The 17666-nt window shown below is 45.2% G+C and overlaps 1 long non-coding RNA gene across 2 annotated transcripts; it reads left to right on the forward strand.

Annotated features, from left to right (window-relative positions):
• Positions 1-10586: 10586 nt before the first annotated feature.
• On the forward strand, positions 10587-16384 carry LOC137840179 (uncharacterized). 2 transcript variants are annotated; one of them, XR_011086660.1, is made up of 3 exons: positions 10593-15053; positions 15134-15941; positions 16137-16384. It is a non-coding gene; the product is annotated as an uncharacterized lncRNA (long non-coding RNA). The 2 variants fall into 2 exon arrangements; XR_011086659.1 differs by having other exon boundaries at positions 10587-15941.
• Positions 16385-17666: the final 1282 nt, after the last annotated feature.

Consider the following 17666-nt stretch of genomic DNA (forward strand, 5'->3'; position numbering starts at 1 on the left):
ATGTCGTTTATATTACTTTACACAAACACTACATCCATCTGTTCCTGGTTCGGCCCCCCGGTCAAAATTTAGAACCCAATTCGCCCCGCAAGTCAAAAAGATTGAAGAGGATACTGAGTTAGACTGAACTGCTGTCTGTCTCTATGTCGCTGTTTAAGTGTTCAAACACTATGGCTATATTAACTAATATCAGTAGTTAAGCTGATGTAAATAATATCTAGTGTTTTTTTTTTTGTCATCTCTGTAATGTCGTGTTTCTGAAGATCAGTGGTCACCAACACGGTGCCCGTGGGCACGAGGTCGCCCGTGAGGACCGCATGAGTCGCCCGCAGGACTGTTCTAAAATTAGCTCAAATAGCGGCACTTGACAGTGAGCTGCATCTATTTATTTTACGGTCAAACCTCGGTTTTCGAACATCCTGGTTCTTGAACAAATCGGAATTCGAACAAAAAAAATCGAGATTTTTTTGCTTCGGTTGTCGAACAAAAATCGGAGGTCGAACCAAGCGAGATGAGCCGAGAGGATCCGAGAAAATCCAACCGCGCGGCCCGGATGCCGACTGACTCCGTTGTTATTGTATTTTCGTTACTTTGAGGATTGTATTAACCCCTAATCATGCCTCCAAAGAAAGCAAGTGAGAGCAGTAAAGCCATCCTAAAACACAAAGACGCTCTCAAAGTAATGCGACAGTGAGCGCCCGGCTGGCGCTCTGCGGTTGCGCGATCGGACCAAATTAAGCTCCCTGCGCACTGAGGTCCACTTAAATTTTGGAAAGAACATCAGGACTTTAAAAATACGTTCTAAATTTTAGCGATGGGTCTGTCACAATAATGCGACCAGCGCAGTGTAGTTGCGCTGTCGGCGACGCGCTACTGTTGCGCGTTCGGTGGTGCGCTGCAGTTGCGCGATCAGACAAAAGTAACCTCCCTGCGCACTTAGGTCCACTTAAATTTTGGAAAGTACATCAGGACTTTAAAAATATTTTCTTAATTTCAGCCACGGCTCTGTCACAACAATGCGATCAGCGTGGTGCAGTTTCGCGGTGGGCGACGCGCTACGGTTGCGCGTTCGGCGGTGCGCTGCAGTTACGCGATTGGAGATATATGCGCAAATGAAAAAATGCTTAAAAAAGGCGGTTTTTTTTTTCTGTCTTAAAACGGATTATTTTTTTTTCCAATATTTGTAATGGCAAAAATAGATTCGAAATTCGACCGATTCGCTTCTCGAACCGCCTCCTAGTGTGGTAAAATAACAAGGATTGACTGTATTTTTGCTATTCTTGTTAAAATCACACTTACATGTGAACTGGAAATGACAATAATAACACATAGTGAAAGCCAAATTGAGCAAATTGGCTATTTCAATAGTGTGTGTGTAGCTCTCGGTTTAAGAAATGTTGGTGACCCCTGCTGTAGATGAATAAAACGGCTTTGAAAAGAGACCAAACGGAGGCAACGAAAAAAAGTTCTCCAGCCTTATATCAATATCTCCGCCAGCATCACGCTGAACACGGGGGCCCCCAAGGCTGCGTGCTCAGTCCGCTGCTCTTCACCCTGCTGACGCATGACTGCACTGCAACTTACAGCAGCAACCGCAGGCTGAAATATGCCGACGACACGACTCTCGTGGGTCTCATCACCGAGGGTGACGAGACTCAATACAGGTCGGAGGTCAACCTTATGGCCACGTGGTGCAGGGACAACAACCTCCTGCTGAACGTCAACAAGACCAAGGAGATTGTTTTTGACTTCCGGAAGGGTCACACCCAACACCTGCCACTGACCATCGACGGTGCTGTGGTGGAGAGAGTGAGCAACACCAGATTCCAGGAGTTGCACAACAGTGAGGACCTCTCCTGGACCACCAACACTGCATCTCTGGCGAAGAAAGCTCAGCGCCACCTGTACTTCCTGCGGAAACTCAGGCGAGCAAGTGCTCCTCCAGCCATCATGACCACATTCTGCCGTAGCACCATTGAGAGCGTCCTCTCCAGTTGTATCGCTGTGTGGGGTGGTAGCTGCACTGAATACAACATGAAGGCCCTGCAGCGCATAGTGAACACAGCTGGTAAGATTATTGGTGCTTCACTCCCCTCCCTGAAGGACATTTACACCTCCCATCTCACCCGCAAGGCGACCACGATTGTGTGTGATGTAAGTCACCCCGCTCACTCTATGTTTGATCTTCTGCCCTCTGGGAAAAAGTACAGGAGCCTGCGCTCCCGCACCACCAGACTCACCAACAGCTTCATACTCCAGGCTGTTAGGATCCTGAACTCTCTCCCCCCACCTGCGTAACGTCCTGTACTTTTGCGCTTTATTCTGACTGTCTGCTGTATGCACACTTGCTCCATTTTTGCTCCTCTTATTTATTATATTATTTGTTAATTTATTATTTATTCATCACTCTTATTTATTCATTGTTTGTGCCCTCTTGTTTTTACTTTTTGTGTTGTTTACTTGTATGTACGTATATTGTGTACTATGTCTTGTCACCGTGGAATAGTGGGAAACGTAATTTCGATCTCTTTGTGTGTCTTGACGTGAAGGAATTGACAATAAAGCAGACTTTGACTTGATGGCAGGGAGCGCTAGTGATCCCGGGATGCTTCATGTGCCCACCTGTAATTTACAGGTAAAAAAAAAAAAAAAAAAAAATATATATATATATATATATATATATATATATATATATATATATATATATATATATATATATATATATATATATATATATATATATATATATATTTTTTTATTTTTTTTTTATTTTTTATTTTTTTAACTAAATTATAAAGTGCTCTGGTGAAAGAAATTACTTTTGTGGTATTCGGGTATTTAAACAATATATATATATATATATATATATATATATATATATATATATATATATATATATATATATATATATATATATATATATATATATATATATTTTTTTTTTTAACTAAATTATAAAGTGCTCTGGTGAAAAAAATTACTTTTGTAGTATTAAATAGGTTAAAATTTTTGATTATAAAACAATAAAAAATGCCAAAAATGAAATCATAAACACACAATCAACCAACAGCCTCTTCCTCCAACCACTTGAGCTTCATTTAGGGGCGTTTCTTTTTGCCTTTTTGCGAGAACAAACAAAGGGAGTCCAGGCGTGTCAAGCCATTTGATTGTAGAGGTGGTGACTTGAAGAGTACACATCTCCAATTCACAGGATGCAACAATGAGAAGATTGACTGTAAATGAAGCTTTGGATAACATCTTTGCTGCAAATGAGGGAGAGGACACACAGGATTTTAGCGATGGAGATGAGCAGGCCTCTAAGGACGAAGATGATGTGGAGTACCAATTGTTCCTCCTGATGTGCATGGAAGGACGGCTGCTGGAAACATCATCAAAATAACCCCAGGTTTGCTGTGACAAAGAGTAAGTGACATCAAGACGTGCTTATATCTTTTTTTTTTTTGCCATTGTCACCAAAACAAGTCAAAGACGTGCTTTACCCTTTTTTTGCCATTGTCACTAAAAAAAGTCATAATTGCTATGACAAACCTTGAGGGGAAAAAACTCTATGGCAACACGTGGAAAAACATTGATGAAACGTTCCTGGATGCCTACATTGGTGTTCTCCTCGCTGGAGTTTACAGATCCAGCAATGAGGCAACTGAGAGTCTCTGGGATATATCAACGGGCAGAAATATTTTCCGGGCAACAACGTCTCTTCAGACCTTTCACATGATCTCAAGAGTCCTCAGATTTGACAATCGAGACACCAGAGCAAAATCTGACAAGCTGGCTCCCATCAGGGATGTTCGGGAGAGATGGGTGCAACTCCTTCCACTGATGTTCAACCCAGGGCCAGAGGTGACAGTGGATGAACGTTTTCTCCCTTTCCGAGGAAAATGCTCATTCCGACAATACATGCTGAAGGAATGAGGTCAAAATACAAAACGTCCTGCCTCGCTACAAAAACAGATATGCTCAAACCTCATTGAATAAAGTACATAAGCAGACAAGTATATTCACATATTAAATAAATAAAAGAAACATTTTAAGCATATCGTTTATACCTACACACCAAATCAATAAAGAAGACATAACTAGACATTTTTGATAAGTCGTGATGAGAAAGGTTTTTATAACTTTATGATCTGATAACAGCCAAAGGCGGGGACCTTGGCGGTCTGATCCCCGGCTGCAGAAGCTGGCTCTTGGGACATGGAATGTCACCTCTCTGGCTGGAAAGGAGCCCGAGCTGGTGTGTGAGGCAGAAAGATTCCGACTAGATATAGTCGGACTAGCCTCCACACACAGTTTGGGTTCCGGTACAAGCCCTCTCGAGAGGGGCTGGACTCTCTTCCACTCTGGAGTTGCCCACGGTGAGAGGCGTCGAGCAGGTGTGGGTATACTTATTGCCCCCCGGCTGGGCGCCTGCACATTGGGGTTCACCCCGGTGAACGAGAGGGTAGCCTCCCTCCGCCTTCGGGTGGGGGGACGGGTCCTGACTGTTGTTTGTGTCTATGCACCAAACAGCAGCTCAGAGTACCCACCCTTCTTGGGGTCCCTGGAGGAAGTGCTGGAGAGCGCTCCTTCTGGGGACTCTATCGTTCTACTGGGTGACTTCAATGCTCACGTGGGCAATGACAGTGAAACCTGGAAGGGCGTGATTGGGAGGAACGGCCCCCCTGATCTGAACCCGAGCGGTGTTCTATTGTTGGACTTCTGTGCTCGACACGGATTTTCAATAATGAACACCATGTTCAAACATAAGGGTGTCCATGTGTGCACTTGGCACCAGGACACCCTAGGCCGCAGTTCGATGATCGACTTTGTAGTCGTGTCATCGGATTTGCGGCCGCATGTTTTGGACACTCGGGTGAAGAGAGGGGCGGAGCTGTCAACTGATCACCACCTGGTGGTGGGTTGGCTCCGATGGTGGGGGAAGATGCCGGTCCGACCTGGCAGACCCAAACGCTCTGTGAGGGTCTGCTGGGAACGTCTGGCAGAATCTCCTGTCAGGAAGAGCTTCAACTCCCACCTCCGGCAGAGCTTTTCCCACGTCCCGGGGGAGGCGGGGGACATTGAGTCTGAGTGGACCATGTTCCGCGCCTCCATTGTTGAGGCGGCTGACCGGAGCTGTGGCCGTAAGGTCGTTGGTGCCTGTCGTGGCGGCAACCCCCGAACCCGCTGGTGGACACCGGCGGTAAGGGATGCCGTCAAGCTGAAGAAGGAGTCCTATCGGGCCGTTTTGGCCTGCGGGACTCCGGAGGCAGCTGACAGGTACCGGATGGCCAAGCGGAACGCGGCTTCGGCGGTTGCTGAGGCAAAAACCCGGGCGTGGGAGGAGTTCGGTGAGGCCATGGAGAATGACTTTCGGACGGCTTCGAGGAAATTCTGGTCCACCATCCGGCGTCTCAGGAGGGGGAAGCAGTGCAACGTCAACACTGTTTACAGTGGGGATGGCGTGCTGCTGACCTCGACTCGGGACGTCGTGAGTCGGTGGGGAGAATACTTCGAAGACCTCCTCAATTCCACCTACACGCCTTCCATTGAGGAAGCAGGGCCTAGAGACTCTGAGGCGGATTCTCCAATCTCTGGGGTCGAAGTCACTGAGGTAGTTAAAAAACTCCTCGGTGGCAAGGCCCCGGGGGTGGATGAGATCCGCCCAGAGTTCTTAAAGGCTCTGGATGTTGTGGGGCTGTCATGGCTGACACGCCTCTACAACGTTGCGTGGACATCGGGGACAGTGCCTCTGGATTGGCAGACTGGGGTGGTGGTTCCCCTCTTTAAGAAGGGGGACCGGAGGGTGTGTTCCAATTACAGGGGAATCACACTCCTCAGCCTCCCTGGTAAGGTCTATTCAGGGGTGCTGGAGAGGAGGGTCCGTCGGGAGGTCGAACCTCGGATTCAGGAGGAGCAGTGTGGCTTTCGTCCTGGCCGTGGAACAGTGGACCAGCTCTACACCCTCGGCAGGATCCTCGAGGGTGCATGGGAGTTTGCCCAACCAGTCCACATGTGTTTTGTGGACTTGGAGAAGGCGTTCGACCGTGTCCCTCGGGAGGTTCTGTGGAGGGCGCTTCGGGAGTACGGGGTGCCGAGCCAACTGATAAGGGCGGTTCGGTCCCTGTATCACCGATGCCAGAGTCTGGTCCGCATTTCCGGCAGTAAGTCGGATTCGTTCCCAGTGAGGGTTGGACTCCGCCAAGGCTGCCCTTTGTCACCGATTCTGTTCATAATTTTTATGGACAGAATTTCTAGGCGCAGCCGAGGCGTTGAGGGGGTCCGGTTTGGGGACCTCAGCATCGCGTCTCTGCTTTTTGCAGATGACGTGGTGCTGTTGGCTTCTTCAGGCCGTGATCTCCAGCTCTCGCTGGAACGGTTCGCAGCCGAGTGTGAAGCGGTCGGGATGAGGGTCAGCACCTCCAAATCCGAGTCCATGGTCCTCAATCGGAAAAGGGTGGAATGCCCTCTCCGGATCGGGGATGAGATCCTGCCCCAAGTGGAGGAGTTCAAGTATCTTGGAGTCTTGTTCACGAGTGAGGGGAGGATGGAGCGTGAGATCGACAGGCGGATCGGTGCAGCGTCGGCAGTAATGCGGACCCTGTACCGGTCCGTTGTGGTGAAGAGAGAGCTGAGCCAAAAGGCAAAGCTCTCAATTTACCGGTCGATTTACGCTCCTACCCTCACCTATGGTCACGAGCTATGGGTCGTGACCGAAAGAACGAGATCTCGGATACAAGCGGCCGAAATGAGTTTTCTCCGCAGGATGTCCGGGCTCTCCCTTAGAGATAGGGTGAGAAGCTCGGTCATCCGGGAGAGACTCGGAGTAGAGTCGCTACTCCTCCACGTTGAGAGGAGCCAGATGAGGTGGCTCGGGCATCTTATCAGGATGCCTCCTGGACGCCTCCCTGGGGAGGTGTTCCGGGCATGTCCCACCGGTAGGAGACCCCGGGGACGACCCAGGACGCGCTGGAGAGACTATGTCTCTCAGCTGGCCTGGGAACGCCTTGGGATCCCCCGGGATGAGCTGGATGAAGTGGCTGGGGAGAGGGAAGTCTGGGAGTCCCTCCTGAAGCTGTTGCCCCCGCGACCCGACCCCGGATAAGCGGAAGAAGATGGATGGATGGATGGATGGATCTGATATATTTCTGAGGACTTTGAAATAACAAATGACTTTTGATATATTGCCTAAATAGCTTAATGACCCTTAAGGAACTGTGGAATGCATGCCTGATGTTTTTTCTCTGAATCATGGACACGGCCAGAGTCGTCTTGACCGTTCAGTACTTGATTGTATCTTATGTTTTGACTAATGCTAGACGGCAGTTTTTGATTACTACTGAACGCTCTGCACAGAGGGAAATAGTTTGCCTAACAAAGAAAAGATACGGTTGAATGAGGTACGACAGTGTATGTCCAAGATTGAAGAAGAATGTTCACAAGAAGGTCACGTGGAGATAAAACCAGCAGGTGCCAGAAGGAGCCACCCGAGAACTCGGTCAAAGATGATCGCCAAGGCCGAAAGACGGGAGGGAAGACAACAGCCCCCACCCGAGAACACGGCCAAAGATGATCGCCAAGGTCGAGAGACGGGATGGAAGACAACAGCCCCCTCCACACACACACACACACACACACACACACACACACACACACACACACACACACACACACACACACACACACACACACACACACACACACACACACACACACACACACAGGCATGTTCTTTGCACATAGTATTTATAGAACAAGTACTTGATTTCTTTTGGTGTGATTTTCTCGATTGGTTGTTGTTTATTTGACCTTGCAAATCTTTGTTTTATTGTATTTTTTTATTATTTATGACTGTTCTGTTTTTCATGTTGTCTAATATTGTATTAAAGTTCTATTGTGGGGAAAAAAGACTTGTTTTTGCCCTTTCCTTGAAGTAAATATATACGGGTCCAAAATGACCCGAAACACCATAGATGTTACTATATTTGATAATATTAAAATGAAAATCTTTTTTTTGCTGAACATTTAAGAAATGTATTTTAATATCTCTCAGTTACACTCAGATAACAGAACAACTGATTATTTTGTTGCCTTCTTCTCTTAAGGTTCATTAGACCACTTTTTAAACATTGAAAATGAGGGGTATGCTGTTAAAACAAAGGCCCAGGGGGCCACAAAAAAATATTAAAACCAATCTTTTCATGGATAAGGGAGCCCAACCAGCTAAACAAGAGTTAAGAAAAACATTGGATGATAAAAGATAGTTTTTAGGGTATTTTATGGCTGATTTAATACACGGGTCCAAAATGACCCGCTAACACCACAGATGGCAGCAGAAAGCTAACATCCATCCATCCATCTTCTGAACCGCTTAGTCCCCACGGGGGTCTCGGGCGTGCTGGAGCCTATCCCAGCCGTCATCGGGCAGTAGGCGGGGGACACCCTGAACCGGTTGCCAGCCAATCGCAGGGCACACAGAGACAGACAACCATTCACACTCACAGTCACACCTAGGGACAATTTGGAGTCTTCAATCGGCCTACCAAGCATGTTTTTGGAATGTGGGAGGAAACCGGAGCGCCCGGAGAAAACCCACGCGGGCCCGGGGAGAACATGCAAACTCCACACAGGGAGGGCCGGAGGTGGAATCGAACCCGCACCCTCCTAACTGTGAGGCGGACGTGCTACCCAGTGCCCCACCGAGCCGCCTGCTAACAGAATGTGAAGAATATAAATCACTCCTGATTACAAGTCACACCCCCTGGCCAAACTATGAAAAAAAACTGCATAATGGTACCTCCAAAGTAAACTAGCAAAATGGATATCTGTACCACGCAGGTTATGAAACAAAGTAAACAAGTCAACTTTAAAAATAGTATATTCGGTGCTGATAGAACCACACTTGGCGCTTAAGTTTGGGGACACACGTATGACACTTCAACCTCTCATAAAACTCCAAAAATGAGCAATACAGAGTATACACTACAAACCCTACACATTCCACACAAATAAAATTGTTTTTAACAGGTATGAGAATTTTCCGTGGATTTCCGTGTTTTTTTTTTTTTCCATCGAAAGTAATTTCGTGAATTGTATAAATCCATTGAGAAAATTATTTTTTCATAAATGGGGGAGTGGCCGGCCAGCTGGCCGGGCAACGTTAGCCTTGGCGGCTCGCGAGCATTCCCCCACCCGCCGCGACAAAAGGATGCCACATCTTTTGATGCAAATAAAAGTTTTCAGCCTACAGAGGGCTCAGTATACAGACATCCCAAAAATCAAAGTGAAGAAATGATATGGCAGGCTCGTCCTTTTTACCTAAATTCAATTTTTGCAATTCAAAATTCTTTTCAATATCTTGTGTGGCCCCCACGAGCTTGTATGCATGCTTGACAACATCGCGGCATGCCCCTAATGCAGTGGTTCTTAACCTTGTTGGAGGTACCGAACCCCACTAGTTTCATATGCGCCTTCACCGAACCCTTCCTTAGTGATTTTTTTTTTCTTTTAAATTCAAGACATAGATGTTTTTTACTAATGCACAAAATGACATCACCGTGTTCAAAGAACAAAACCAACACAATGCATGAACTTGCAACAAATTACATACTGGCAAATCAGAAGCTACACGATAAAACAGGTTTGTTCGAACCTCCTCAGTGGGGGCTCTGTCGAACCCCTGAGACCGACTCACCGAATGCCTAGGGTTGGATCGAACCCAGGTTAAGAACCACTGTCCTAATGAGATGACGGATGGTGTCTTGTGAGATGTACTCCCAGATCTGTCTAAGGGCATCAGTGAGCTCCTGTAAAGTCTGAGGAGCAACCTGGCGGCGTATGATGGACCGAAACATTATGTCCCAGAGGTGTTCTATCGGGTTTAAATCAGGTGATCGTGAGAGCCATTCAATTGTGTCAATTCCTTCATCCTCCAGATACTGTCTGTATACTCTTGCCACAATAGGCCGGGCATTGTTGTGGATCAGGAGGAACCCAGGACCTACTGCACCAGCGTAGGGTCCGACCATGGGTGCAAGGATTTCATCCCGATACCTAATGACAGTCAGACTGCTGTTCTCTAGCCTGTAGAGGTCTGTTCGTCCCTCCATGGAAATGCCTCCCCAGACCATCACTGACCCACCACCAAACCAGTCATGCTGAATGATGTTGCAGGCAGCATAGCACTCTCCTTGGCTTCTCCAGACCCTTTCACGTCTATCACAGGTGCTCAGGGTAAACCTGCTCTCATCTGTGAAAAACACAGGGCGCCAGTGGCGGATTTGCCAATTCTGGTGTTCTATGACAAATGCCAATCGAGCTCCACGGTGCTGAGCAATGAGCACAGGAAACACTACAGGACGTCGTGCCCTGACGCCGCCCTCGTGAAGTCTGTTTCTGACTGTTTGGGCAGAGACATTCACACCAGTAGCCTGCTGGAGATCATTCTGTAGGGCTCGGGCAGTGCTCAACCTGTTCCTCCTTGCACAAAGCAACAGATATCGTCGGTCCTGCTGATGGAATGAGGACCATCTACGGCCCTGTCCAGCTTTCCTAGAGTAACTGCCTGTCTCCTGGAATCTCCTCCATGTTCTGGAGATTGTACTGGGAGACACATCAAATCTTCTTGCAACAGAACGCATGGATGTGCCATCCTGGAGGAGTTGGACAATCTGCGCAACTTCAGGAGGGTTAAGAAATCGCCTCATGCTCCCAGTCGTGATAATGACTCTATCTAAAGCCAACACTTGTGGAAAAACAGTTAAAAAAGATCAAGAGGGAGGAACTTGAAATGGCCTCCACCTGCAAAATCAGTCCTGTATTGGGGACCATCTCGTTGATTAACAACCTCCTCTGCCACGTAGCTGACCAAAACCTGATCAGAAAAGTCTAATTTAATTCATGCCATACCCTGATAAAAAACTGTTCCTTTAATTCTTTTGAGCAGTGTATATCGCCTCCCCCCCCCGCTATTTTTCTGTGCTTTTTCACATTTGCTATTCTCATCCCTTTTTAAAGCATGAAATACTACAATATATTATAAGATACACTTCATTAGTCTCTAGATACGATATGCCTCCTAGAATACAGAATCAATTCAGACTGAGACAAAATAACCTTGGGCTCAAAGGAGTGCTGATATTTGAACCCCCACAAATAAGCACAACATTAAGGAGCCACACGCTATCGGTGGCTGGTGTTAAATACTGGAACAAACTAAATGCAGGAACCAAAATGTCTACAAATCTAAAGACCTTCAAAAAACAGTGAACAGCCTACTGATAAAAAAATACAATGCGTCTCATGAGATGCATTCCATATTAAATCTACTATGACTTGTGCTTTGAAATCTCTTGTATTTCGTCTGCAATACAGGTTGTGCTGCTGATGTGTGCAAATGCTGATACAAAAACTCTTCAACACTGTCTTGTCTAACGCTGACACCCAGATGCATAAACAATATTGTGAAATGTTTAACTGCTGAGAATGTAACACATAAATGAGTGGAAGTTGCAGTCTTGAGGGCACACTCGGAGCAGATTGACGAGCGGCAGGAGCAGGCGCTTCCCCAACCGTATAATAAGCTATGGATTTCCTAAGCTGTGTTTTCAGTGCAATCGACCAGACCATCTCCACTCGACGTCCAAGAACTGGGGAACCGCAATGCCCCCACGATTCGCATGGTACCCAATGGACAGCTGGAGCTCACGGTGTGTCATATACCTCGACCTGTTGCACGCGGAAGATATGTACATCTTGATCCTCGTTATCAGCTGGCTCTCTTTGGCCTTCATGGGGTTGTGCCTGTACAAAAAGCTGAAAGGGACGAAGTCTGGCGGCCTTGAAAGGGACAAGGGACTTCCAACCTTGGAAAGCACCCAAAGGGCTGAGAGCAGAGAGGCCAGAAAGATGCTGGCAACTTGAGATGTCTGAACTCAATAAGAAAATGGTCAAGCTACTGGAGGCCAGCATAGGAAACGATTAGCTGTGATCGTTCGGTGCAAGTACCGCCTGTTGCTGGGGACAGTGGCCAGAGTGCCTGGGAGATTGTGACTCCAACTCTATCGAAATTGATTAAAATGTTACTGTTGAATTCAAATCAAACTGCTACAATATGTTATAACTCAATTAACTTATCGGAGCTGTATTCAAAGCAAACTGATATTGTCGGAGTAATATTTCATTATGATTTATTATGTTATTATACATTTGTGATCGTTGTGGAAAGTCTGTTGTGACTGACAAACAGGAGCAGAGGGGCCGAAACTCGTTGCCTCTGCTTGGCCACAGTTGATCTCAAGCTGGCGAGAAGAGGAAACCACCGGAGAAGACCTTTCTGCTGTTAGATGATATGATGAAATGACGTGCAAAATAGCTTATCTGTTAATGTCTGCTTGCAGAGACTCTGCAACTAAAACATTTTAACAAGTGCTGATTTCCCCACCCCTTAGAATTGTGTAACTTAGGGACTCCAAACCAAATAAAAGTGAGGTTGATGGGAGAGCTGATTGGGAGTAGTTGAGACCAGCGTACGGCAAGCGTACGTCTCTCCTATTTCTCCTTGCGGGGGGAATTGTGGGAACCTTTAAGCTCTCCTATTCTCCTTGCAAGAAACCGGAAACGTCCTCTCTTCATTATTTGTGAGTGTCCTGTGTTTTGGTAACACTTAAACTCCGAGGGAAGGGACGACGAGGTCCTGTGTTTGGTACACTTAAATTCCGTGAAAACCTTCAGAATACTAGTCCCTATCAAGTGAAGAGAAACAGAGTAGTCTATTCTAAAAAACTGGGAGGTCGGCGGCGACCCATGAGCATGTAAAGACCGCATTGTGTGTGTGTGTGAATAAAGGAGTGATTGGAGATTAGCTATCTCATCGGAACAGGCAAATTGAAGAGACAACTGCTTAAGGAAGCAAAGGCAAGAATTTCCCGCCGCTTTGTGGTAGAAGCTTGGAAATTACCTCAAGCAGAGTGTAATTGTCACCCTGTTCAGGTGGAAGTCACGAGTCACCCTAGGTGAACCACTGACTTCAAGATGGGTCAAAATAAGAGGAAACCATCAAACGGAAAAATAAACAAAAAGTATCCTGAAGAAATGCTAGCATGTAAAGATTGGAAATTTGTGGAGTTAAAATATCCTGATAGAACAAAACACCTTAATTCATGGATAACCAAATTTGAGTTTAACGGCCGATTAAACACTGAACCGATAATTGTGTTACAGGATAAGATAAGAAATAAAAGGAAAAATAATCACAAAAAAATGGAAAAAGATGGGTATGATGATAACAAAATTTGGATGTCATTTGCCCAAAGACGACATGTCGATAAAACTAAAAAAATAGGAAGCAAAGTGGGTGCCATTAAGATTAGTAAAGAAGGCCCCTCTAAGGCCACGAGGGGAAGAGGAAAGCAGGTGGTGGAGTTTAAAAAAAAAAACAGGGAAAAAATAAAATAAAAGCCAGTTTTGCCTAGGAATTTTTTCAAGTGTGCTGCAGTATTGAGTAATGGGGCTCCATGGCTCAACAGCGGGGATGGTGGCATTGCAAATTAATGGGCATTACATGACGTATGGGTGTAATTTGTTTTGGAAAAACAGACGTCATCTCTGCCGTGTCACCTGAGAAGGAAGGGCGAGCGAAATCTGACAGAAAGGTGGAACCAGAATTCTAGTTTCTGAAAATACCTGACGGTCAGTGAAGGTTTCAAAGACACCTGACCTGTTTAGGGGTTTCTCGGGGGATGTGATTAAGTCAGGGTACATAAAATATATCATTTTATTTGTTTGTTTGTGTTCTAAAAATACAGAAACAAAAGAGGCTGTCTATGTTCTTGCAGGCCAGGCTACTGAGGAGAAAAATGGGCTTAAAGTACCTCCGAAATATCATATATCGGGAGTATTGAGGGAAAAAAAAAGAAAAAGAAACTCTCAAAAGGGAGTTTTGAACTGATGAGATGTTTTTGACAATGACAGACATTTCACATATTGGAAATAATTGGCTCTTATTGACTGAGTCTGCAGCCAGGAGTTGTAATGTACAGCTGTGAAACATGTATGTATAAAATTGATGGGGGGTCTAAATAATGTAAACAATTAAAGGAGGTGCAGGGATTTTGTGCATTAATGTCATTGTTTTTGTTAGTCACTATTTAACAGCTACGGCAGATGAATCAACACCATTGAGGTACCACGAGGCGTGCCTGTCATCGTTTTAGCGATTGATTTGACCCACATGCAGAAAACCAACTCAGATGTCCAGAATGAGTTAGTAGTGTTTATTGGAAGAGATGCGGTGAGGTAGAGCGGGATAATCAAAGCAAGGAGCACGGAGCGGGGCAGCAGTGGCGGGGCGTGAGGAGTTCAGCCAGAACGGGGTGGATCTTGGTGGTGATCGGTGGAAGTAATCTGCAAGCAGGATGCACAAGACCTGGTCAGAGGAATCAACGTGACTGTGGCGGAGATCTTACTGCGAACCAGAGGAATCTGAAGAGCGTGGCGTGGGTGAGCAAGGCGAGAACTAGGAGCAAGATCTAGGAGCAAGATCAAGGAGCAAGATCGAGGAGCTCGAGGTACAACCGTGGAGATGATCACACTGGTAGGGACACTCAGGCGACGAGTGGTCGACAGCATGCTCCTTAAGAGCACTCCTTAATGAGCCTGATGAGTCACACTTGGGCCCTCTGCATTCTGCTCACAGTTGCTCCCTGTGGATAAAAGAAACATGCCACCCCGGACCCTGACAATGCCAGATGAGTATAAATTGGCGAATTAGATTGCGGCGGGGTGGGAGTCCATTTTCATATGGGTCACGCCCACCGAGGAGGGCTTCAGTGCAGTAAGGGAGCAATTGGCTAAAACATCCCTGGTGGCTTTCCAGAACCACATTGCAATTGACATGATTTGGCTAAAGGGGGTGTCTGTGCTATGTTTGCGAGTGAATGTTGTGCATTTATTCCTAATGACACTGCACCTGATGGGTCTCTCATCAGAGCCATACAGGGGCTTCGGATGCTGAATCACAAAATGAAGGAGCACTCCGGAGTGGACACCTCCAGCTGGTCTGATTGGTTTAACAAGACTTTTGGAGAATATGAAAATTTGGTTTGCTCCATTTTGATATTAATATCTACTTTTACAGCTCCCCTCACCTTGGGTGGTTGTTGCTGTATTCCCTGCCTCTGCACTCTGCTAAGCCGACTTATCTCAACTGCCTTGGCACCCACAAATTCTAAATTGTGGGAAATGTACCCAATGTTTATTGCACGTCTTGAGCTGAAGAGAGGTGGTGACGCTGAGGCCCAGGGCCTTGGGGGGGAATATCTTCTTATCTTAAATATTCCTTTTTACCTCTACATGTGTACGAAAACTACATTGCTCGACCAGTAGATGACTTGATTGGATAAGTTCAATTCTGGAAGTTTTTAAGGTTGGTGGGACAAATGTAGAATGAAAATAATAAAAAGGGGGGAAATGGAGTAATATTTCATTATGATTTATTATGTGTTATTATACATTCGTGATCACTGTGGAAAGTCTGTTGTGACTGACAAACAGGAGCAGAGGGGCCAAAACTCGTTGCCTCTGCTTGGCCCCAGTTGATCTCAAGCCGGCGATAAGAGGAAACCACCGGAGAAGACCTTTCTGCTGTTAGATGATATGATGAAATGACGTGCAAAATAGCTTATCTGTTAATGTCTGCTTGCAGAGACTCTGCAACTAAAACATTTGCAACAAGTGCTGATTTTCCCACCCCTTAGAATTATGTAACTTAGGGACTCCAAACCAAATAAAAGTGAGGTTGATGGGAGAGCTAATTGGGAGTAGTTGAGACCAGCGTACGGCAAGCGTATGTCTCTCCTATTTCACTTTGCGGGGGGAATTGTGGGAACCTTTAAGCTCTCCTATTCTCCTTGCAAGAAACCGGAAACGTCCTCTCTTCATTATTTGTGAGTTGTTTAGCAAAATAAACAGATATCAATTGTTATCAAACTTCCAGTTAACTTGTTATTGATTGCTGTATTCAAATCATATATCCTATGTCAAATTTCTATATATTTTTTTGTTTCTTCCTTTTTTCATGATTATGCCGGAATTGTAGGTTATAGGTACTACTGTAGTAATGTAGATTGTGTGTCTGGCAGGGAAATCCTTGATCGAAATCGGGACAGAACTAGACAAGCAGAATTGCTTCAACTCCATCCATCCATCCATCCATCCATCCATCCATCCATCCATCCATCCATCCATCCATCCATCCATCCATCCATCCATCCATCCATCCATCCATTTTCTTCCGCTTATCCAGGTTCAATTCATGTAAAACAAAATGTGAAATTAAGTTATGTGTGTTAACCATGTAATAAACAAATCTGATAAAAAATGAGAACAATTGTCGCAAGTTAGAAGCTGTTGTATAACTAGACATTAGATGCCAGCTTGCATTCCAAGCTTTTACTTCTTTTCACAGGACAATATGGTCAATCACCTTTATCCTGAGCTACCCCATGAAATTAGTTCTATTGTGGAGACAAGAAATGTCTGGATTGCAATCCCCAACTTTCCTGGTCAAATCAAAATTTTCAAGATCCTCAAATGTATGGATGTAGATTGTTCTGCACTGGTAGGGCCAGCTTCAGGCAGATATATTTTCATTTGTCACGCACATGGTACAACAACATCATCAAGTCTATCTTATCCATAAATTACAAAAACATGTGGTATTTCTGTAAATAGTAGTTTCACAAAATACACAATATATGGTCTGTAGTCCCCAGTGATTGTGAGATTACAAGCCGATCCCCAGCAAGCATCTTAGGAAGGTACATTTTGTTGAAGTGCAATTATAACCATTACTATTACACATTACTTGCAAGAGTGAATGAGATAATTGCAGCCTTCACATGACACTCATCACTTATTAGGGAAGCTAAAGATGTCATGTTTGTCACACAATTTTATATTTTGAGTTTCTGCCGTTTCTGTCTGGGGTAATTTATGTATTACTTTATACACAGGAATCTGATGAGAACTACTAAAAGCATTGCCCATCTCTGCATATCCAGTCTCCTCCCCTTTAATTGGATTTTTTTCTCCTTTGCAGTTTCCTACATTTTCTACTCAATGCTGCCAATTTTCTCCAAATTATAGTAATGGCTAGAGGGAATTTGTCACATCATTTACAGACAGCCCTTAACTCAGAATACAAACACAAAAGAAAAAAAATATCAACAGCGTTTTATTTTCCCCACATCTATTCACATTTTGTGTACGTGCATTTATTACAGAAAATAAACAGTGTACCAAATTTCCTTTTCCCCCTGGATGAGAGTTTTTAAAGGGTTCTCTGCAAGTGAATTAGGAGTCTAAGGGTTCTCTGCAGTATCTTAGCTGTTACTGGATGTTCCCTAGACACCACTGATATTCCAACAAAGGCATTGCTTCACAGTGGACTATCTTTTCTACTTTACATTGGTTCTTTCTTGCTACTACTTCATCTTAGTTGTTTTTAACTTGTAATTGAAAATAATAAAATAAAATAAAATAGGTGATGTTATGGAAGGATAAAAATGTGCTGTACAAAAGAAATAACCCTAAATAGTACGAACAACACCTGACAAAATGGGAAAAAGGCAAACAGGCATGAACTGGCAATTGGGCTTAACTTGCGTTCA

This window comes from Syngnathus scovelli, chromosome 3, assembly GCF_024217435.2.
Source record: "Syngnathus scovelli strain Florida chromosome 3, RoL_Ssco_1.2, whole genome shotgun sequence".
Lineage (NCBI taxonomy): Eukaryota > Metazoa > Chordata > Actinopteri > Syngnathiformes > Syngnathidae > Syngnathus > Syngnathus scovelli.